The sequence below is a fragment of the Pinus tabuliformis genome, chromosome 3_1, assembly GCF_031772625.1.
Source record: "Pinus tabuliformis cultivar Carrire ecotype Pingquan chromosome 3_1, CPIR1, whole genome shotgun sequence".
Taxonomy (NCBI): domain Eukaryota; kingdom Viridiplantae; phylum Streptophyta; class Pinopsida; order Pinales; family Pinaceae; genus Pinus; species Pinus tabuliformis.
The window spans coordinates 237865888-237890764 of NC_142301.1; the positions used below are offsets into that span (position 1 = coordinate 237865888).

General features: G+C 37.6%; 1 pseudogene; it reads right to left on the reverse strand.

The window, feature by feature from the left end:
- Nucleotides 1-2929: 2929 nt before the first annotated feature.
- Nucleotides 2930-24310, reverse strand: LOC149186678 (putative inositol transporter 2; annotated as a pseudogene).
- Between the last annotated feature and the right edge of the window lie 567 nt (nucleotides 24311-24877).

The following is a 24877-nucleotide window of genomic DNA, read 5'->3' on the forward strand; positions in this document are numbered from 1 at the left end:
CAAAATACAATTAAACAATAAAGAGAGGATATCATGGAATGGGAATTGCAATTATAAAAAATCTCTTTACTTGTCCACCAGTGTCTTGTCTAGCATTCCTAAAACATTTTCTTGCCCAAAATAACCATTGTGTGAAAGAATCAGAACATTAAAAACCATAAAAATCCATACTAGAAACATTTCCAAAGTAGATGTATCAAGTTCCTTAAGGATCTCCAACAAAAAATGAATCATATCTGAGACATGCTCTGGATTGTCTCCCCATCCTTTTTCCAATCCCACTTCCTGTAACCTGCCCACACAAGAGTCAAGTAACAATCAAATGAAGGCATTGAATTCTTTATTTTTCTTTTATATCTAAGAACTTTGAATCTAATTTGTTTCACGAACATATTAATTCGTATTAAAGTGTTTTTGGCATGAGAAGGTATCAATCAAGTAGAACATCACAAAATCAACCTTAATGAGGTACTTGAATAATTCCTAAAATATCAATATTTTTATTGTTGTGTTAGGTAGAAAAAAGAACATATTTGCAAAAGAAAAATCCATATATTACTTGTGTTCAAACTCTGTAGATGATGTATTCTTAGGCAAATTTTTAAGATGTTCCTATAATTTTACCAAAGTAGACTGTAGCTTGGTTAAACTTTGTATCGTTTCATTCAACATCAATTTTTGCAAGATGAATCTCACACATTATTTTTTCCCATTTCTCAACATGCTACAAATGATAAATTGAAATTTACATAAAACCAATAGCAAACCCTTTTCTAACCAAACCAAACAAACAAATAGTGCCTCTAAAAAAACTTCACACCTCAGAAATTACTATGTCACGTGCTTAGGCTAAAGGTGAGATTCTTTGAATCATATTTAGGTCATACTTAATGGGATATTTGTATGTTTATGGTGATGTCAATTTGGTATTTAAAGCAATATATAAATCCAGGTTATTATGAGTGAAATTCATGTATAATTCAGAAAAAATAATGTCATTGCAAGGATGTGGAGAGAGAAACATCTTGATAATCAAGCTTCTCTATTTTAGTTCGATTTGGACTGGGTTTGTATTTGAATATATAGTTCTCTCTAAAGAATTTGAATAGAGAGATGAGAATCAAAATAGCCCAGGAAATCCCAAGGCTTCCTCTCATGTTAATCCATACCTATCTTCTAGCCTTATTAAAATAATGTGCTTTAAATTATTCGACGAGTAGAATGAATTTGCTACAAAAACAATTGTGATTATCATGATATTGATTATAATCTCCACAAAGAAAGCTTTCATTTTTGTTTATCTCTGATGGTTGGGAGGAATGATTGTTATCCTTCCCACCTAGTTTCAATTTCCATAAGTGATGTGTTGATCTCATAATAAGTATATTGGTGTAATGACATTAAACCTTGTTGTTGACTCAAATTCAACAAGGTAAATCTTTTGGTCACCATTCTTTCTAATTCACTCCAAAAACAATTGGCTAATTGCTACATAAGTTATGTCACAAATACAACTTGTGAATTATTTCCTAGCATATGGTCTATTTTGTCCTGACATTCATCTACCTTACCAAAACATTTGACTTATTTCTTTCCTGTATTCAATCAAAAACGTATTTGGCATTGACAGAGTTAATTCAACTAAATCACCCATTTCCAGCTTCTGACAAGGATCACTAATGGTTTTGTGATTCACTCTTGACCTAAGATCCTCTTGTATTGGAAAACCATATGATGTAAAAAGTGAACTGCCATAAGCTATTTTATATAGAAAATCCTTCACAGTCGAATTTGGAGGTAGTTCTAGCACAATCATCTATTTAACAACAATAAGCAATTATTTATTCATGAAATTGATATGATGGTAGAAATTTCAAACAACAATCATAAAAAAATGTGCAAAATATTAGGAAATGGATTTCAAATCAAGTAGATAGCAAAGAAACTACATCATAATATGGCATTTTTAAGAATACCATACTCACTTTATCATCTTCCAACAAAATTACGAGGAAACTATCATTTGTGCCACATGGTGGGCTGTAAAATTTATCCATATGTGGGAAGACATCTTTATGGGAAGGGAAAGGCCAAGGTGATCTCATGTTTGCATCCTGTGGAGATAATTGTAGTTTAGTGTCCATAATCTCGTTGTTCCATGGTAGAACCCATCTTTCCCACTCGACCATCTAAACAATGAAGGAAGAGTGTGTTTCTTCACCCTCCTTGTACATCCAATGTGAATAACTCCGAACTCAACTTGTTGATGCATTTCTTTAGTCTCTATTTGTATTTCTAGTTGATGAACATCATCCCCAAAAAAAATAGTATGCAAAGATTGCTACCTAAACGTTTGTACCACAACAAGTGTTAGGAAAGTAACCCAAAAAATCCCATTTGTTTGTGCCTAAACTAATCTAATATAAATGGTGTAACTTTAATAGATAGGAATGATGTATATCCCAAAAGTAGGGAAAGCATAAAATATATAACCTTTGCATATGAAATTGTAGTGCTAAACTAAAATTCCTATATTTGGGGAGTGATAGCAATGAAAAATATTTTCAAAGGGGATGTTGATGAATGATGTAAGTAGATGCATTCGTTATCCAACATATCTTATAGAATTTTCAAAAACTTTAACAATATCTTATCAAGAAATGGTGCAAATTATGACACCACCACCATGCAAAATTTGTCAATATGCCACCATGAAAAATTTGCCGATATGATTGGTGATATTCCATTTAAGTTGTACATTCTCCTATAATGCCTTAAAAATTTCGTCCACTGATTTGTAGAAATTGATTTGGCTGCCCTCCCGCATGAGAGATTTCAACATCTGATTTGCTACTTTAGGTTGTATGATGATCATCAAGAGGGGATTTGTTAAAAGAAATTTCCTTGCCTATACTGTCACTATATGATCTCACTTGCATAATTTATCGACCTCCTTGAAGCTCATCCATTTCTCTCAAGAAAAAAAGCAAGGAAAAAAAAGAATGCAGCCCCAACAATAGTGGTGAATACTAAAAAAAATTTGGTTGTGCCCAACAAATCAATCAAAGATATGAATCTCTCTGAAACAATCAGATTAGATATCTAGTGAACTATTGTAGTAATGCCTCCACACATACTTCTATATTTTGAAGGATAAATTTTGGAATTGATTGTCCATGGAACTGGTCCCATGTCAAGAGAGAAGAAATATATATATAAAACCAAGCCACACACAAAATCCCAACCATATCTACATGGACACACATAGTTGTATCAAGAGCCAAAATGATGGGAACAATACTGCTCAGATGTTTTGTTTGCACGAAAGTAATTTCCAAGAAGAATCTACACAATCAATGATAAAATATTGTAATGGATTAGTAAAAGTATATAGGTTAAGCTAGGTAATCCATGTTAATGACATCAATCTTTTAGTAACTTTATCTCAGATAAAATTCTAATCATAGAACCTTTTTAGGTGCCTATTTTTATTGTCTATTAACATATTACTTATTATTCCACATTTTTATCTTTTCCTTAAAAGCACAGGACATAGTGAATAAAATCCATTTCCATCAGGGATTCATATCACATTGAGAAAGGAACATGGGGTGTGTCCTTACCTTGTTTCTTAAGGCTACGCAAAATCAACACACAACAGTTAAGAAACCATTGCAGTTCCAAAGAGGTTGACTAAAGTTGAGGAGTGTTGGACAAGCATAACCTGCTTTTAGTGTCTATTGTATGTCAACAGTGGGTACATCAATAAAAGTCAAGTAAAATGCTCCAGATAGAATGGCTAGTGACAAAAAAAATTCCAAATAAGCTCATAAGGAGTAGCAGTCTTCTTCCACACCAATCTATTAGGTATATACCAGCAATTGTGCCAAGTGCATTCATTTTCGCAACAAATAAGGAATGTAATAAATTTATTTGATTGGAAGAAAATCCCACCAGCTCCACAGTAGTAGGACTATAATACATTACAATATTAATACCCATAAACTGTTGAAATGCCTGCAAGTGAATTACTGTAAAAATATAAGTCACAAAGAATAGAAAGAAGAACCAATAGAGAACAATGTGAACGACTCATGGTTAACATTTCTATAAGCCTTTGGAGCCAGCTCTAAATAAAAAAACAAAATAAAAAGATAATATCATAGCAATAGGGAGGTCAGGGACATAAAAAAATTGATATAAATATTCCTTCAAGAGATATAAAAAGGGAAAATTTTAAGGATGGAAGTTTATCTTAATGTTTAGAAACCTTGGTGAATCTTACTAGTCTCTAATAGACAAATTATAAAATGTTTGATGATATTTTTGTAAAAATATCAAGATTTTTTATTACATTATATTAATCTATATAAGATCTTGGTGATTTTTAAGGTAAAATAATTTTATACTATAAAACTTTGGTTAATTATTTAAAATAAATAAATAAAATTGGCGAATCTTTTTTTTTGGAATAAGTATAGAAAATTAGCCCACCTACTACTATTAGCCCCTAAAATTTTCCTTTGACATAAAATGAAGAAACTGTATTCTCAGAACTAATAAAATCTCTATGGAAGGGAAGACACAAATTCTACATCAAACCAAGAGGGTTATTTAGAGGGAGTAACCTCCCTATGGGATTCTAATACCCTGCAAAGTAGGGCTGAAAGGTTCTCACTGGATCACAACATCCTTTACAAATTTTTCTTTGGGTAAATAATTCCAGTTAACCAACATTTACAAAAAAATAATTGGTGCAAAAGAGAAACTTCTAGGAATAATTCAATATCTCAAAGGAATCTATCACCCAAAAAACCATACCTTGGCATGTGACGCCAATAGGACCGCAAAGAGAAAAAAATTGGAATATATAAGAGACCCTACAGAGTACAAGTAAAATACCTAATATGAACCTATTTTATGTGAAACGTGCAAACAAGAAATTCACCTGGAACAACATAAGAATGGGCCAAGGATTCATTGTGGAAAGAATTTCTGAAATGTTGTTGTGTAAAAAATGGTTGGGAAAAAATAGAATATCTTCCAAGAAGAGAAAATTTATCTAGTTAAAATAGAATCAGTAAGTATGAAATTACTATAGTCTTAATGCAGATTGTAGAGAAAAAAGGTTGACAACTTCCTTGGAGGTTAGGAAATAAAATTGGCCACATTTTATGGACCTTTGGGATCAGATTAATTTTCAACAGGAAACCACAAGAATTCCCAAACAAGGAGGTTGGCACCCACAAATGGAGACATTAGAACCCAAATATGCATAAAAGCATTTCAGTTCATTCTTCAATATAACAAGGGGAAATACATGAGCTATAGGATAAAGTGGTGCCATCGTGACCCAAGATCTTAAAAAGAAAAGAGAATTCACATGGGGTTTAGGAAAAGTTACAAACAACAAAGAAGAAACATTAGTGATGCTTTAAGGTCTAATATTTATGTGCACACTAACTTTGGGAAAGATTACATCCATTGGAGACTATAATTTTCATTGGGTTTAGGAAAAGATATGAAGAACAAAGAAAAAAGCATTAACAACATTTATTTGGCAAGATTTCTAGGCACACTAAGCCCCAGGAAATATTATCTCCATAGGAGAGTCAAATCTTATCTTCTTAGTATTGGCAAGACAAGCTCATACAAACTAAGAAACTATTTAGTCATCTACAAGTCCCGAGAACCCATAGCACAGAACCACAAAAGTGGATGTCGCAGCGAATCTGGAATTAGCATTGGATATGGTAGAACTGAGGGTGCTAGAAGAAGATTGGACAAATGTTATGTATCCAACCCTAAATCAAAGAGGCATGAAATTCCCCAAGAAGTTGGAGGCTGGGACCCACAAATTGCAACATTAATACCTCATTAATTGCATAGAAACACCTTTTTATTCTTCAATGGTGTGGAAAAAGAGAAGCAGGGAGCAGTAGGATCAGGAGGTGTCATTATGACCCAAGGGGTAAAAAAAGTAAAATAATTGTCATGGGATTTGGGAACAGCTACCAACAACAAAGTAGAAGCATTAACAGTGCTTCAAGGGTTAAAAATTCCAAAATCATTGGGTATGGGATAACTGAGGGTCCTGGAAGAAGATTTTGAGGTCCATAGGTAACCATCACATATCCTTGTTAAAAGAAATAAGAAACAACAAAGAAAGGATCAGATGGATGCTTCCCTCATGCCAATACTAGTCCAAGGATGCTAGAATAAGATCGACAGAGAAATAGAAGCAGAGGGAAGAAATTAAGATGGATAGATGACACACACCCAAATGTCACATTAGCTTCTGAAAAAGAGGGAAAATAAGGTCGCAAGATCAGAGAGATCACTAACAAGAAGGGCCTAGAAAGTGTGCAAGACCTGAACAATGAGGAACAAAATGAAAAATATAAGATAGCTAATCATGGGAAAGAAGGAAATCACTTCATATTCTTTAGTGATATTCTTGAGATTCCCAAGCAGAACACTCATAGGTAAAAAGGTCAATAGAAACATCCTCAAATATTATCAACCTCAAGACTATCTTAGAGTCTCTCAAGTACTCTAGAATGAGAAACAACTGCCTCGAATTCTCAGCTACATACAAAGAAGTTGGGTGGGTGCAATCTAACATCTCAAAATGAAAAGAAAAGATTGGAAAACTAGAGGAAACCAATACAATGTTATCGAGGTCAAATGGGTACCTGAAGGACAAGGTGAGGGTAGTAGAAAATATGCAAAACATCAACCTCCATTCACAAGGTGAGTAGTAGAATCAAGGATTAGCGAGATCAAAGAGGGCCATGATAACTCCCCACATAATATAGAGATTAGAGTGAGTAGCATATGGAAAATCCACCAACCAAGAAAACATGATTTCTAATCATCAAACAAAGAAACAAGCCATTCATTTCTAACATCTAAGTTGTTTTATATCTTATAAAATGTTGGGATTTTGTATAATGCTCTGCCTTCAGTTTGTCTATATATTCACCTACAAGAATGATAGTCAAGTAGAAATGGGTTATGATTCTCGTCTTATAGTTCACAACAAAAACTTGGCTACTATAAATATTCTAAATCCAGTTCAGTATATTGTTTCTTATGAGCATAAGCACGAAGATAACCTACGGGTATAAGCCTCAGGGGGAGGTGGGATTCCTACATGTTTTTTCGTACTATGAATACAACACTTGTCACTATTATAAAAAAATATTATAACCATTGAGTTAGCATCCATTCATGATGCATTCCATGATCAAAATAACTAAAAATGACTACAAAGCACATCAATTATTCTGGAAGGATAGGATGCAAAGCCTTTGTAGCTGTATACCTGAAGACCCACTCCAATAAATGAAGCATGTCTTACTTCTTTGGACTTGAATAATTCTAGGTATGATATATTTCCATTGGAATCCCTCCAATTAATTTATTTTTCAATATCATATGATAGTTGTTTGATCTCACTCCCCAGACAATCGAGGTCATATATCTTTTCTAGAACTACAACACCCTCAACTTGATTTTTTTGTGTTGAAAAAAGACATGAATAAGTTGTAGGTCCATTCTAAAGAAATGTCTTTACGTTTGATTAAAAACAAAAATTGTATGCACACTAACTAAACCTGATTTTGGTAAGAACAACATCAATACAAGTTGTAAGAGGGGGTTGGTAACACTGCTGCACCTAGCATCCACTATCATGTCCCTGGCACCTACAAATAAAAAAAACACATTCAAGTGATTAAAGTATCCTCCAATGAACACTGAATTTACTCCAAAAAATATGCAAGAATCAAGGTATCCCTTAAATGAAAACCGAGAAAATGCAGCAACTTTGCATAGAATTTAGGCTAGGAAAATTATGTGGTTTAGAAATATTTCAATAACTAGAGGATAAATGCATATTATGAGCTGAATATTTGATATAGAATTTGTTGGAATAAATTACAAGGGTACCCACTAATTCTCAAGCCATTTTTTTCATGCTACCTTTTGAAGCCAATGACAAATCAATAGACAATTTGGCAAACAATAACAAGTCTTCTTACCTTAGTAAATGCTAGATTCATAATATATGATAGGAACTGACCCCCAGTAGTAATGAGTATATTTGTACTCACTAGTCCTCCCCTAATTTCAGAAGATGAATCTTTTGCAATATAAATCGGAGTAGTAATTAATGAAATCACCTAGTGTTCCCTAGCTTCATGGATAAGCATGCCAAGTTAGTGCATCTCAATTGGAAGACAGACTAACGTATGTAAGGATGTGTCCCCTTACTTAAGTGCACCTGCTATTTTAATAAAAATATCACCCATGCATGTTCCTTACACAACCTATGGATATTCATAATGTTTAATAATAGATCATCTGAGCATTCAAAAATTGGATTGACCCAAAAGTTGAATTTAAGCAAACTAGAAAGTGCTAAATCTGGGACACCAATAAACTCAATTTAATTGAAGGTAGAAAAACCAGAAATATACTAATGATGGTGCATGCATGTTGAAAGTAATTTCAACATGCATGATGTTAGGTCTCTATACTACTAGTGTAACCCCTTATTGTTATAAGTACAATGCCCTTATTTCTATTATTGTGCCCCATAGAAACCGACAATTGTTATTATTGTTCCCTTACATTATTATTGTTATGTCAGCTCTGATTATATTATGACCCCTTAGACTCCTATATATAGAAAGGAGGTCTTGTCATTTGTATCATCCAAGAATTGTTCATTTGTGTAATTTATAGGAGGCTGCCCCCTCGAAGAGGCTAAAGTATAAGGCAATGATCTTTCTTTTCTATCCTTTTGTGAGCTGGTTTCATAACATTTGGTATCAGAGCTTCGGATTCTAGGGTTTCACTGCTCTAAACAGGTCATCGTGGAATTTTCACTATAACTTTTTTCTACGACGTTTTAGAAGCTAAAAACAACACCCATTTGAGAAGAAATTGCATTGAACCTCGGGTCCGAATTTCAGATCTTGTCTAGCTATATTTTTGGAGATATGATCTGAGTAATTTGGGGTTTTTGCAAGCTTCAGAATTTCATCTAAAACTTGACATCGTGGAATTTTCACTATAACGTGTTCACTACAAAGTTTTAGAAGCTAAAAAAGAACCGATTTGAGAGGAAGTTAGGGTTTTTGCAGACTCCCGAATTACATTTTAAATAGGTGACTGATGAGCCCCATAAATGGCTAATTATATGGGCTCATTTTGCCTCATAACTTAGCTTAATCCACCATTCTCATTAGTTTATTGCATGTTTTTTTTATTATATTTATGCTAATAGAGTGAGTTGGGTTGGTCATTATGCCATGGAGTCTAATGTGTGCTTAATGGAGATTTTTGGTCAATTTTGGAGACAAAGTCAAAGATTTAATGAACATTTGGTAGCAAATATTTGAAGAAGACAAGGGAGAGGATTTATAGGAGGGTATCCCCCTCAGTTATGATTCCCCACTTCGAATTCTCCATCATGCAACTCGGAGCACAAGCAGCCACATCAATGCACCAAAGAGGCAGCCGAGCAATCGGATGATAACTTTTGTTTATCTCATGTTTTGGGAGCCAAGCCTCCCTGATTTTAAGGAAGCTATTGGGAGCTTGAGTTGTATAAGTAGAGAGGCCTAGGGCCTTAATAGGTTGTTGGAAGTTAGTCAAATTTTTGAATTTTTGTTGCAGCTTTGCTCTACTCAAGTTCAAGCTTATTTTTGTTGACAATTTCGTGTACTCCAATTATTATTTTGATAATGAAGATGAGATCTTGTTCGAGTTAGCACTAAGTTGCCTCAGAGGGCTGAAGCTCTTAGGTTAAGGCCAAATTCAAGCGGCCAAGTTCCTCTTGATTTGTATTTATATGCTTTGTTTCAGTTTATGAATTAGTTTCTGTTAGATAGATTTCTTTCTTAGTTAAGAATAGGTTGCTTTTGGTGATTTAAAAGGTTGTTTCCATTTCAGTTTGTTGTAGCAGGTTGAATAGTGATAGCAAAAAGATACAAAAAGGCCATCAATAGAGCCTTGGCCTCCTTTCCTCCCTCTAGGACCATGAACTAAGGCAAAGACCCTCTTGCTGCCACAAAAAAACACATATTTGCCTTTTCCATAGGATTTCTAGTGTTGCAGTTTGTTAGAAGGTTAATGCTTTTGCTATAGATCTATTTCACCATGCTCATTTCTATCTTTGCAATAAATTTCCTTCCATGCTTTCTTTCCATGTAGCATTTTTCAACATTTACTTTCCTAGATCAGAATTTAGACTAGCTTGATGCAAAGTTCTGTTTTTTTTATGTAGCTAGTTTCCTTTCTTGCTTAATCTCATGATGTGAGTTTCAGTTCTCTTACAGCAATCCTTCTCTCATAATAAGTCAGCCAATCAGCCAGAACCATTTCTCTTTGATCTATGTTCCACAGTTCACCCAAAGTCCCTCACACATCTTCCTTAGTTTTCTACACTTTCCTCATCAACCTTCCTCTCTTTCCTTGAACAAGTCCAACCATCTTTCTATTTCCTAATCCTTCTTGATGAACCCTACACACCTTAACACATCACCCTAGCCTTCAGCTACACTTTCCACCCACTTTCCCACCTTTAAAACCTCCAAAACTACTCTCGGCATCCTCTTGTAGACTTGCTGTAGACCTCTTGTAGATCCCCTGTAGCCTCGTGTAGATTTTCCTGTAGGAGTCTTTTTGAAGTCTGATTGTAGCAAAAACCTCCAAAATGCCACCTGGGACCTCCTAGGACCATTCCACACCTTCCTAGACCTCTACAAGCTCCAGAGTCGCCCTCCATCGCCACCTAATCACTCCCACATTCACAAACAAATAAATTACTTGCATGAAAATTTCACCTAAAAATACATAAAAATCCAAAAAGATGTTTTTTCCTCATTTCCTTCTAGAAATAGCTTGAGTATATGTTGTTTACTTCCTAGATTAAGTAATGGAATTCATTTCATGGTTTGTATCTCTCTTTCTGCAAAAGTAGGATTAGTTGGTTAATTAGGGTTTGCTAGGTTTACCTTACATTTCAGTCTTCTTCTCCTTTCTGCAAGTAGAGTAGCCTCTGTAGAGTAATATTTCCTTTCTTTCATCACATATTGAGCTTCTTTTGGAATCCATAGAAGTTGGCTTGAGCTCCTAGTGATCTTGTGCCTGCTGAGCAAGTGACATCTTGCAGTAAGAACTAGTGCTTGTGCATACAACACCGTCGCTTCCAAGTTTGTTACGAACTACCGAGTTGATAAAAGTAAATTAGGAAGCCCAGGAGTTGCAGCGTTATTGCTGCAATACTGGTGCTCACCACTTTTTGGCACCATTGCTGGGGAAGCGTCAGAGTATTTTGTGATTACTGCTTTTCTTCTATTTTCTACTGCAACATTCTGCTAACTAGTTTATTTCAGCAAAAGTAGAGTAGTTTTTCCTTTCAGTTTCTCCATTTCCTTTTCAATTTCTGCAATTTCCATTTTAGCAAAAGTATATTAGTCATTTCCTTGCTTTCCTTTCAACTCTGCAATTTCTGTTTTAGCAAAAGTAGATTAGTCATTTCCCCGCTTTCCTTTCAATTCTGTGATTTCCATTTCAAAAAAAGTAGATTAGTCATTTCCTTGCTTTCCTTTCTACATCTCATTTGCTTTCCTTTTTAGTTCTGCAATTTCATTTCAGCAAGTTCATTTCAGTTAGTTGCAACTTTGTTATGAAACCAGCTCAAGAAAAGATAGAAAATAAAGATCAATGCCTTAGAATTCAGCCTCTTCGAGGGGGAAACCTCCTTTACATTACATAAATGAACAATTCTTGGATGATACAAATGACAAAACCTCCTTTCTATATATAGGAGTCTAAGGAGTCACAATATAATCCAGCCGACCTAACAATAATAATATAAAGCCACAAAAATAACAATAGAGGGATTCTATGGGGCACAGAAATAACAATATGGGGGTAATAGGGGCACAACAATATAAATAAGGGGTATAACTACAATAGTAATGGGGTAATCACTAGTATTATAGGGACCCAACATGCCCCTCTCCTTCAAAAAAGTGTTGTCCTCAACGCTTGAGTAGTTCTGGATACTTCTGCATAAAATTCTCATCCTCCCATGTGGAATCTTCAGCGGATAAGTTCTTCCACTTGATAAGATACTCTGAAATTGATCGATTTCGTAGCTGTCGAGTTCTTGTTTCTGTGACTGCTTCCGGTTCCAATATAATTTTTCCTTCCTCGTCAAGTTCTGGCAATATTGTTTGAACTGGGAGCTTGTCGCCTATAACCTTCTTTAAACATGAAACATGGAAAACTGGGTGCAATCGAGAAGCTGCAGGAAGCTCCAATTTGTATGCCATAGTACCAATCTTTTGCAACACCTTGTACGGACCATAATACTTTGGTGATAATTTATTATCCTTCTTAGCTTGCTTTAGGGACATTTGCTTATATGGTTGTAGCCGTAGGAATACCCAATCACCTACATCAAAACTTCTTTCACTGCGATGTTGATCTGCCTGTTGTTTCATTCTATTTTGTGCCAACACGAGGTTATCCTTTAAGAGTTGGAGGACTTGTTGTTGATGTTCGATGTGATGTTCCACTGCCTGAACCTTAGAATTTTCTCTTAAATATGATGTGATGGATGGTGGTTGATACCCATAAAGTGCCATAAATGGGGTCATTTTTGTTGCTGTATGGAAGGAAGTGTTATACCACCATTCAGCCAGAGGCAACCATTTGACCCATTGTGTCTGTTTATCAGATACAAAGCAACGAAGATATCCTTCCAAACATTTGTTTACTATCTCAGTTTGCCCATCAGATTGAGGATGATAAGATGAGCTATGAGCTAACTGAGTACCAAGACAAGAAAATAATTCTGTCCAAAAATTTCCAGTGAAAATGGGATCTCTGTCACTTACAATAATCTTTGGGTTTCCATGTAGCTTTTGAACTGTTTCCATAAATGCAGTAGAAACTGTACTGGCTTTAAATGGATGTGATAATGCACAAAAGTGTGCATACTTGGTAAGTCTGTCAACTACCACCATGATGACACTCTTTCCCTCAGACTTGGGTAAACCTGTGATAAAATCCATTGAAACCTCCTCCCAACGTTGGCTTGGAATGGATAAAGGTTGTAATAGACCCGGTGTCTTAATTGTTTCAACTTTATTTTGTTGGCAAACCAAACATTCCGCCACAAACTTTTGAATATCTGATTTAAGGCCATCCCAAAAAAATTCCTTCTTAACCCTGTGGTAAGTTTTTAAAAATCCTGAGTGCCCTCCTAAGGGAGAAGTGTGCAATTCCATAAGAATCTTTTGTTTTAGCTGGGAATTCTTACAGAGGTATAAGCGATCTTTGTACCATAACGAATCATTTTTCCAGCTAAATGTATCAGAAGTACTGGAATCTTGTTGTAGCTTTCGAATAAGTGCCCACACTTCTTCGTCATTCTTCCATTCCTCCTTGCTTCGTTTATCCAATCTGGTTGGATAATAGAAATGGCACACAACAATGCTTCCACATCCTCATCCTTTCTTGAGAGTGCATCTGCCACCACATTTTGCTTCCCTTTTTTGTAGATGATTTCAAAGTCATAACCCAACATCTTTGTGACCCACTTTTGTTGCTCTTCAGAGGATAATCTTTGTTCTAAAAAGTATTTAAGGCTATCATGATCCGTTTTTACCTTGAAGTGTCTTCCCATTAGGTAGGGTCGCCATTTCTTAAGTGCATGGAGTATTGCCAACATTTCCTTCTCATAAATAGCTTTGCTTAAAAACTTTCCCTTGATTGGACGACTTTCAAAAGCAATGGGTCTTTCATCTTGCATTAGAACAACACCAATTCCATTTCCTGAAGCATCACATTCCACAATAAAGGTTTTTGTGAAGTCCGGTGTAGCTAAGACCGGTGCTTGGCACATTGCCTCTTTAAGATGTTCAAAGGCCTTTGTTGCTTCCGGAGTCCATGAAAATGAATCTTTCTTCAATAATGTTGTTAGAGGTGCTGCTATTCTCCCATAATTCTTAACAAACTTGCGATAATACCCTGTCAACCCAAGAAATCCTCGCAGATGCTTTATGGATGTGGGGATTTTCCATTCCTTAATGGCTTTAATTTTGCTAGGGTCTACCTTAACTCCTTCATGAGATACAATATGACCCAAATATTCCACCTCCTGGACTCCAAAGAAACATTTGGATCTTTTTGCATATAATTGTTTCTCCTCCAATAGTTGTAGCACCCTGTCAACATGTTCAACATGATCCTTCCAAGACTTGCTGTAGATTAGTATATCATCAAAAAATACTAACACAAATTTTCTAAGGAATGGTTTGAAAATTGAATTCATCAAACCTTGAAATGTTGAAGGTGCATTGGTAAGGCCAAAAGGCATGACCAAAAATTCATAATGACCCTCATGAGTTCTAAATGCCGTTTTCGGAATGTCTTCAATCTTCATTCTGATTTGATGATATCCTGAACGAAGATCCAACTTGGTGAAGTAAATTGATCCATGCAATTCATCCAGTAATTCATCAATGACAGGAATGGGGAACTTATCTTTAATAGTGAGCTTGTTGAGCTCCCTATAATCTGGACACATGCGCCATGATCCATCCTTCTTGTGCACCAATACTACTGGAGCTGAGAAAGAACTTTGACTCGGTTGAATTATACCAGCCTCTAGCATTTCTGCAACCATACGTTCAATTTCACTTTTTTGGACATAGGGATATCTGTACGGCCTGATGTTTGGAGGAACACTTCCTGGAATCAGATGAATAGCATGATCATGATCACGCATAGGTGGGAGACCTTTGGGAGTCTCAAATACCTTGGAATGATTGTCCAGGACTTTTTGGAGATCTGGAGAAATAGATGATTCCAATGTGGAAACATCTAGCGAACATAATTGTGCAATTACACCTCTTTGCTCCTTTTTTAGAAGCTTTGTCATGCCATTAGAGCTGATTATCTTTCCTGGTTTCCCTGCAATACCCCTTAATTCAACTTCCTTTCCTTCCACAGAAAATTTCATGAAAAGTTCTTGAAAATTAAAAGCTATTGTACCCAAGGATTGTAGCCATTGGACTCCTAGTACAACATCAGCACCTCCCATTGGAATGGAAAGCATTGGGCTAGTCAATACAATTTATTGTTCCTCCATTTGCAATCATCACTTGACACTCTGGTGCTGGATATAGGAAGCAATTCAATTCTTTTGCTACCCTACAATGAATAAAATTGTGGGTGCTTCCTGAATCAATCAACACTATTACCTTTTTCTTCTTGATTTGTCCTTCTATCTTGATGGTTTGAGGAGTGGTAATTCCCGCCAATGCATTACAAGATATGGTCGGATTTATTTGTTCTTCATCTAGGCTTTGTTCCTGGAATATATCCTCTTCTTTTGACCTTTCTTGCTCCTTTTCTTCTTCCTCTTCACAATCTATGTAGAATAATTTCTTCTCAGCACACTTATGACCTTTTGTGTATTTGCTATCACAATTGTAACAAAGCCCTTTTGCTCTTTTTTCTTCCAATTGTTGTGGTGTCAACCTTGTAGGTTGTGGAAGACTATGGGCAACAACACTTCCATCTTTATAGTTGTGAATGGTATGCTTCCTAGTTGCCATAATTTTGCTTTCCATTTTTCTTGCTAACCTGAATGCCTTCTCTAATGAATCAGGTTCCCAAAGGCGCACATCATGTTGGATATTATCCTTTAAAGACCCTATGAACACATCAATCCTATGCTCCTCTGGAATATCTTTTACCCTTATGTTCAATTTTTGGAACTCCTCAATGTGCTCCATTATTGAACCCTTTTGTTTGAGACTTATCAATTGGCTAAAAAAAGTGTTGCTTTTTGTATCCTCATAATGTGCTATCAATTCTTCCGTAAAAATTGCCCAAGTGATAAATTGTTTACGAGAACAAAGCCATTGATACCATACAAACTGATTTGGTTCCAAATATAAAGTTGCCATACGTACCTTTTGTGTGTTTTGCACATTATTGAGATCGAAGAATTGCTCCATCTGTAATATCCATGTGGCGGGATCCTTGCCATCAAACTTCCTCATATCGATTTTTGGAACATGGTGAGTCTTCGATCCAACATTAGAGTCTATGGAATCATGATTAACATTTCTTTTGTTCTCATCATGAGTTTCCTTTAGTACTCTTTCACCCTTAGTGACCATTTCTTGTAGCAACTTATTCATATTTATCTTCAATTCTCCATCTTATCATCCATGCCATCAATTTTAGCATCCATGCCATTCACCTTAGCTTCCATGCCATCCATCTTAGCTTCTACGCCTTTCTTTAAACAGTCCATCTTAGCTTCTACACCTTTCTTTAAACCATCCATCTTAGCTTCTACATCTTTCTTTAAACCATCCATCTTAGATTCTGTTCCTTTTTGTGCAAGGGACAGTTGTTGCACTTGGTCTTGTAATTTTGATATATCATGTAGCATTTCTTCCTCTTCTTCATGAGTCATGCTAGAGCTTTCAGGTTCCTTACTAGGTGTTTGCATTTTCTTTCCTCGGGGCATCAGTTACCAATAATAATGCTCTATTATGCCCTTTGAATTCCTTCAAAATAAATTTTCAAACCAAGCTTAAGCAAAAATTTAAAAAAATCTACACACCTTTTTTCACTTTGTAGGAGCTTGATATTGCCTCTGATGTATCTCTGTACTTTCCAATCATCTAGTTCTGAAATTGTGACCTGTAGTAGCTCTCTATGTCCTCTTTCCAATGCCACCAGTCTGATTGAAATTGGATTCTCCAAGAAGGAGTTATGCAGAATCTCCCAAGATGACCTGATTATAGACCTTTTCAGAAGAGTGAACTTGTATGAAGTGCCACGTGTACAATTTTCGACCTTTGGTTCTGAAAAAGATATACAAGAAACTACAGTCCGTCCTCTTTCTGTACCTTCTTACGAAATTTCAATCTGATCCCCAGAGAGAAAGTTATGACGATTTTCCCTAGGTCACTTGTTTTGAATGTAATTTAGGAGTCTGCAAAAAGACCAACTTCCTCAGAGCATATCTCCGCAAATATCGCGCGAAAAGATCTGTTTGGAGAAGCGAAACCCTAGAATCCAAAGCTCTGATACCAAATGTTATGAAACCAGCTCAAGAAAAGATAGAAAATAAAGATCAACGCCTTAGAATTCAGCCTCTTTGAGGGGGAAACCTCCTTTACATTACCTAAATGAACAATTCTTGGATGATACAAATGAAAAAACCTCCTTTCTATATATAGGAGTCTAAGGAGTTACAATATAATCCAGCCGACCTAATTATAATAATATAAAGCCACAAAAATAACAATAGAGGGATTCTATGGGGCACAGAAATAACAATATGGGGGTAATAGGGGCACAACAATATAAATAAGGGGTATAACTACAATAGTAATGGGGTAATCACTAGTATTATAGGGACCCAGCAAACTTGTTGTTCAATCAATTTCAGTTCTGCAGGTACAAGCAGAAAAAAGAAAAAATCAACCAAAAGATTTCTTTTCATGCCTCGTAGGAACATATATAATTCATGAAAATTCTTGCCCAACGCCCCCACCACATCACATAGCCACCCTTCTCTCTTCTTCGGTGGCAGTGATCAGGAAGAACCTTTAGGGGAACAACTAGAGATATTTAAAGAATTTATAGGGGAAGAAGAAGAAGAAAACATCCCTCCTGAGACAATGGCTGAAAACATAAATGCTAGGGGGAATGGAGAAAGAGTAGAGGGTACCTTTCCCATTTGAGAGACCAATGGGGACACTAAAATGAAGAACATAAGCCCTTCAGCCCTACCTCACTTCCATGGATTAACTACAGAAGATCCTAACACCTTTTTGTTTGAGTTCATTGTTATCTATCGAACCTATAACTATGCAAAAGATGAGCAAAAGTTGAAACTATTTCCTTCTACTCTCAAGGATGCAGCATTATGCTGGTTCATGGGGTTAGCTGGAAATAGCATCACAACTTGGGCTTAGATGCAGTAGGCCATTAATAAGAAATATCGAGACTATTGTAGGTCAATAGACACAAAGGAAGAAATCTTCTGAATGACCTTGGAAAGTGATGAATCTTTGGAAGATTATGAAGAGAGGTTTCAGCTCAGTTATAAAAGGGCCAGGTGCGCACTTAACCCCGAACCTCTGAAGTTGATCCTGCTCAGGGGAATTCCTGAAGACCTCCTAGACACCCTCCATCTACTGGCTGGGGGAGACATCTACCAACTACCTTATGAAGACATAAATACTGTGTTTAGAAACCATTCTAGGGCAGCCAGAAAGAGAGGTAGGGGGAGTCAACCCATAGCCAGTACCTTCTCATCCAGTTCATCCCTCAAAGGTAAAATTGGAAACATGCTAGATGACTTTAAGAGTGAGATGCTGTAGACTCTTACCATGCAAATGGATACCTTACATATCAAAAGGAAACAAGAGGAAGCAGAGAGGGCTTTGGCCATTTTCTGTCGTAGGTGCACCAGAAGGCATCCTAGGAACGAATGTCCATTGAACTCGATAGAGGTTTCTACAGTCCGTGAAGAAGATCATTCTACAGATAAGTGTCCTTCCTTGCCTGGACTTAAAGTTGTATACCAGGGGGCCGAAGGAGCCACTGAACCACTCTATTTCATGAACCAAAGGAGACTGCATGGAGCTAAACCATACCAACAGGGGATGCAAGGGACATCTTAGGCATGATACAACCCCAACCAAGCCACTTCCATACCTTCTTGGGGCCCTCTCGCTCATCCTTCCTGGTCCACACCTCCTCCTTGGTCCTATCCATCTCAATATCATGCCCAACCAACTGCTCATGCATTTCAATCCTATGCTCAGCCACAACCTTAGTGGAATGCATCTCATCAGGGGTGCAGGCCCAAGTAAAACTCTCCTCTCCGTCTTTTGCCTCCACCACCTGCTCAACCCCACCATTGCGTCCTGATCCATCAAGGCAACCCCAGATGCCTACCCAGCTGAACTCGAACCCGAACAACAGACAAGCGCAACAAGTATATAGTGGGGAACCATCATGCCCAACTTACGTTGTGGAGATTCAGGAGATTAACTTACGATCTGGGAAGGTTCTCCTAGGTAGCCATCCTCCCCCTCAGATAAAGAGGAAAGTGAACCAAAAGCAATTCCACCCTTTCGTAAGAGACTATCTGAGACAACACAACACACCCTAGAAGAAACTGAACTTCTGGGAGAATTGAAACAATTATGTGTAAAGATACCACTTCTCCAAGCCATAAATGATGTGCCTATATACAATAATATGATCAAAGAGAAGTGCTTTAGGCATCCAGGTAGGCGCAAGAGAGATGCCCCAACCATCAATGTCATAGTAGAACTATCTGACCTGATGTTGGGGTAGGTAATATGTTCGAAATATCTAGACCCTGGAAGCCCAGTAGTTGATGTCCACATCAATGGCACCATGATCCCACATACCTTGATTGATCTGGGAGCTACCATTAATGTGATGACAAAGGAAACCATGCTCAAACTCAACCTCCAGGGCTCCTTGAGAAAGACCACGACAGTACTGCAGCTAGCAGACCGCTCCACCGTGACCCTTAAAGGGATTGTGGAGGATGTGATGGTCTCCATTGATTCTTGGGAGTACCCTGCTGATTTCATAGTTCTCCAGCTGAAGGAAAAGTTCATTGGACATCCTCTCATCCTAGGCAGACCCTGGTTGGCCACTGCCGATGCTTACATCAATTTTTGGGCTGGGAACATGACCATCAAGAACGGGCATATGTCCAAGCAGCTAATCCTATACCCTCCTGCCCAACCCTTGCTATAACATGATCTACCTCTCTGGTTGGAGGAGGAGGATGAGGATGAAGTCTATTCTGCACCACTGTGTGCAGTAGAAACTATCATGGGGGGGAACCGCAAAATGAGGATGATATCATTGAAAATTTAATTCAGAATCCACCCCCCAGTATTTTGCCATTAGAAGATCTAGTGAAAGAAACCCAAGACAATCCCTTAACTAATCTTTGAGTGGCCGACCCGACCTTTCTTTGTGTTAAGAATATAGAGTTTGGCCTAGAAAGAACCTTGAAAATCAGCTCATCCAGGTATCCACTTCCCAGGAGAAGGAACTGTGCAGCTTATTGAGAAAAGATTTAGATGCCTTCGATTGGAGTTATAAGGAGATGAAGGGAGTGCACCCTTTAGTATGTACTCATCATATATACATTAAGGAATATTTCAAACCAGTCAGGAAGCCTCAAAGGAGGATGAATCCAGCACTTAAAGACATTGTTAAGGAAGAATTGCAAAAATTACTTGATGCAGGATTCATCTACCCCATCTCTGATAGTGAATGGGTCTCTCCTCTGGTTCTAGTTCCAAATGAAAATGGTAAGTGGAGAATCTGTGTTGATTATCGGGAACTGAACAAGGCCACTAAAAGGACCATTTTCCTTTGCCTTTCATAGATCAAGTGTTAGATGGTCTGGCAGGGAAAAAAAATTTCTCCTTCCTAGATGGGTTTAGCGGGTACAATCAGATTCAAATCAGCCTGGAAGACGAAGATAAGACCACTTTCACGTGTCCTTGGGGTACCTTTACATACCGGGTCCTTCCTTTTGGTTTGTGCAATGCTCCAGCCACTTTCCAGAGAGCAGTATTGAGTATATTTTATAAATTGGTTCATGATGCAGTGGAAATATATATGGATGATTTTACTCCTTATGGTTCTAACTTTCAAGAAGTTTTATCTAACCTAGGAAAAGTTTTGGACAAGTGTATTGAAATGAACCTATCCCTCAGTCCAGAAAAATGTGAATTTTTTATGACTGAAGGGACCATGCTAGGTCATGCAATATCTCAACAAGGATTGCAGGTGGACCCCAACAAAATTGCCATCATCTAAAGGGTCCCACCTCCTCAAAAGGTGAGAGATGTCTGAAGTTTCCTAGGCTTAGCGGGATATTACAGAACATTCATTAAAGATTTCAGTAAGTTTGCCTCTCTGTTGTTTGGTCGTTTGGGAAAATATGTCGAGTTCATATGGACTGGAAACTGTCAAGAAGCCCTAGATACTTTGAAAAGAAAACTTGTGACTGCCCAATTTTTGAGAGGCCCAAACTGGGACCTACCTTTCCACATTCACACATATGCCTCAAACAAAGCAATAGAAGCAGCCTTGGGACAAATTGATGAAAAGTTACCTTATGCCATATACTTTGTAAGTAAAAATTTGTCAAAGGCAGAGTTAAACTACACGATAACCGAGAAGGAACTCCTAGCTGTAGTACATTCCTTAAATAAATTCAGACATTACATCATAGGATATCAAACCTTTGTACACACTGATCATGCTACAATTAGGTATTTAATCAATAAACCAGATGTAAATGCTCGCATTATTAGATGGTTGCTTTTACTACAACAATCTGATTTAACCATTGTTGATAAGCCTGGTAAAGAAAATGTTGTTGCTGACTTTTTATCTAGAGTAAATTTTCTTGCAGGTGAAGAAGGAATGGTGGATGATCAATGCCATATGAACACCTATTTTCTATCTGAGTACTCTCTCCATGGTTTTCTGATATAGCAAATTACTTGGTTTCAGCATAGTTCCCACCACATCTGTCCTCAAAAGAGAAGAGCAAGATTGTGAGGAAAAGTGCCCCTTTCAATTGGATTGGGGGCAATCTCTTCAAACTTGGCCCAAATCAGATCTTGACAAGATGTGTCAAGGAGGAGGAAGTTTTTGACATTCTCCTAACCTGTCATGATGGGCCTTGCAGAGGCCATTTTGCAGCAAAGAGGACTACCTTCAAAATCTTGTAAGCAGGCTACTATTGGCCCACTCTTCATCAAGATGTGAAGAGATATACCAACCAATGTGATCGGTGCCAAAGGATGGGGAACCTAATCCAAAGGATGAGATGCCCATGCAATATTAAGTGACCTTTGAGCCATTTGAGAAGTGGGGCATGGACTTTGTGGGTCCTATCAGCCCTCCTTCAAAACAGAGGCAATACATCATTGTGTGCACCGATTATCTAGCAAAATGGGCAGAGACAAAACCAATCAAGGCAGCAACCAGAGGAAAAAGTAGCTGAGTTTTTAAGAGAAAACATATTCTATAATTTTGGGTCTCCAAGAGAACTGGTTACAGATCAAGGCAGTCAGTTCACTTCCAATTTGATTGAAGACCTGCTCAAACATCATAAAATCAAGCATAGGACTTCCACCCTTTACCATCCATAACCCAATGGGCAGGTGGAAGTCACTAACAGAGCTTTGGAAGGAATTCTGACCAAGGTAGTGAGCAGCAGCAGAAAAGATTGGGCAGATAGACTAGTTGAGGTCACTTAGGCCTACAACACAACATGGAAGACCACCATAGGGTTCACAGCCCATGAACTGGTCTATGGGAAGAAGGCTTTGCTGTCAATAGAATTTGAATACAATACACTAAGGATGGCAACTCAGGTGGACCTAGACCTCAGCCATGCATAAAGGGAAAGGCTACTCTAGCTCAATGGACTGGATGAACAAATATTGCAGGTCCTTCTCCATACAGAGGTAGTTCAGCTTCAAAGGAAAATATGGCATGATAAAAATATCAAGGAGAAGCAATTCCAAGAGGGAGATTGGGCACTGCTCTATGACTCAAGGTATAAAGACTTCAAAGGCAAGCTAAGGACAAGATGGCTGGGACCCTACACTGTGGAAAAATGCAATGACAATGGTTCAGTTCTGATCAAAACCATTGATGAGGAAGCCATCCCCATGCTTGTCAATGGACATAGGTTGAAAATTTACAAGAAGCCCCTCTCTAAGCGAGAGTTCATTGAAGATCTAAATAAGATAGTGTTGGTAGTGGAGCAAGTCTTAGCCTCCACTCCACCCACTCACTGAAGAAGTAGAAAAAGAAAAAATAATAAGCACTCAAGTGAAAACCTACATGAGGTGCTTGAGTCCCATCATTGGGTTGAAAACCTCTTGTGAGGCGGCCTAGTGATGACAAAAACAAAAAAGAGAGATAATAAGATCCCTGGGTGAAAACCTCCCTTGGAGGCACCCAAGACAGGAAATTAGGGTGAAAACCTCCTTGAGGCACCCTAGTTGTCTTTCAAAAAAAAAAAAAGAGAGAGAGAGAAAAAACAAAGAAAAGAAGGAAGAGAAAATTGAATTTTAATATGCATTGCAGGTTACAGGTGGACCACGTGAAGCAAGAGAAGATGCCACAAAGCCTATTTCACCTCCTCCACACTCTTCTTCATCATTTCTGACATTTCTTGCACCTCGGTGTGTTTTTTCCGAAGACTGTGTATCCTACAGGAGGCCCTGTGTGTTCTACAGGGGGCTCCTATAGAAATCACGGAGAGCCATATATGGTCTCAAAAAGCAGTTTGAGGAGTTAAGAGATTTCATGAAGAGCATGTAGGCCTTCCTATAGCTATCAACCCTCCTGGCCATCCATCCCACACCTGCACCACCTCACCCTCATCGATTTCTTTCCTTCCTGTAAAAAAAAACACAGAAACTAGTTTTTTAGAAAAATAAAATAAAATAAAAGGAACAGCACCTCCAAATCTCACCTGCAACTTACCAAGTACCTCTCTATCTTCATCAGCATCTCCAATATCATCCTCACAGCTCCCAGCACAAAAATTAGCTAAAAAATTTAAAGGGAGAAGCAGCTACAGGAGCTCCTGTAGGATTTCCTATAGCAGCTGATCCCCTTAAAATCAAGCCACAACAGCAAAATAGGTGCAGCCATAGGGTTGAAGAGGATGTCTGAAGCTAGATCCAGCCAAAGGGTACCCACAAAAAGTAAACAAGCCACACATCAGGGAGCAGAAAGTATACAACAAAGGAGATACAGGCATGCAGCAACTGAAATACGAGCATGCAACAACAAAGGAACCAAGATGCACCATAGCACGAACATTCGACTTGCAGGTAAGTGTCTAACCCTATCCTTTGTTGCATTTGCGTAATTCAAAAATATGCATAAGAAAATGAGATGGTTAGGGTTGAATGAGAAAATTTGTCCAGTTAACTAGCCACCCTCATCCAGTTGAATGCGCTCATTCGGAGATGCCACCACACGTGTGCCTAGCCAACTCACAGAAAATCCAAAGGAAAAGTATTGGAGGGTATACAAACCTCGATGCAATGATGGGAAGTGATTGGAGGAAGGAGTCATGATGAGTCATGATGACAAGGCATTCGGTACCAATGGTCCAAATATGGCAACGTACCTTTTTGCCAGCTGACCCCATCACCAAAAATATCTCAAAGAAGACATAAGTACTCCTCGAAACTCCTTCACCACCTTTTCTTCCATTTCATCCTCGTCCACTTAGCTGTAGCAAGATTGATACCACCTCCATAGCCTCGAAACCATCGTTCTCTATCTTTTTCAGCCATACTTCTACTATTGGCATTCTACAGGAGCAGTAACAGGTTCTACAAGAGCACCTACAACCAGTTCTACAGGAAGGGTAGTAAGTAGTTTCTAAGGAGAAAACACGGGATTTTTACACGATTTGTGGCTTGAGGAGGTAGGTTCTGTGCATACCCACCTTCATTATTAATATGTGCAAGGAATGATACAATTTTAAGGAGGAATTGAGCTTGTAGGAGAAGAGGAATTCCATAAAAAAAATTCTGCCTGTTTTCTTAAAAAAAACAACACAATTTTTCTCTGTTTTCCTGTTTCTTCAAAATTCTTGTCTCCATCTCTATTTTGGGTGTTCAAAGGGGGTATAAGAAAAATGACAGGGGGATTCATGAGGAAGGATCCCACAAATTTAGCTAGGATCCATGAGCATCCTGAAGTAGTAGCC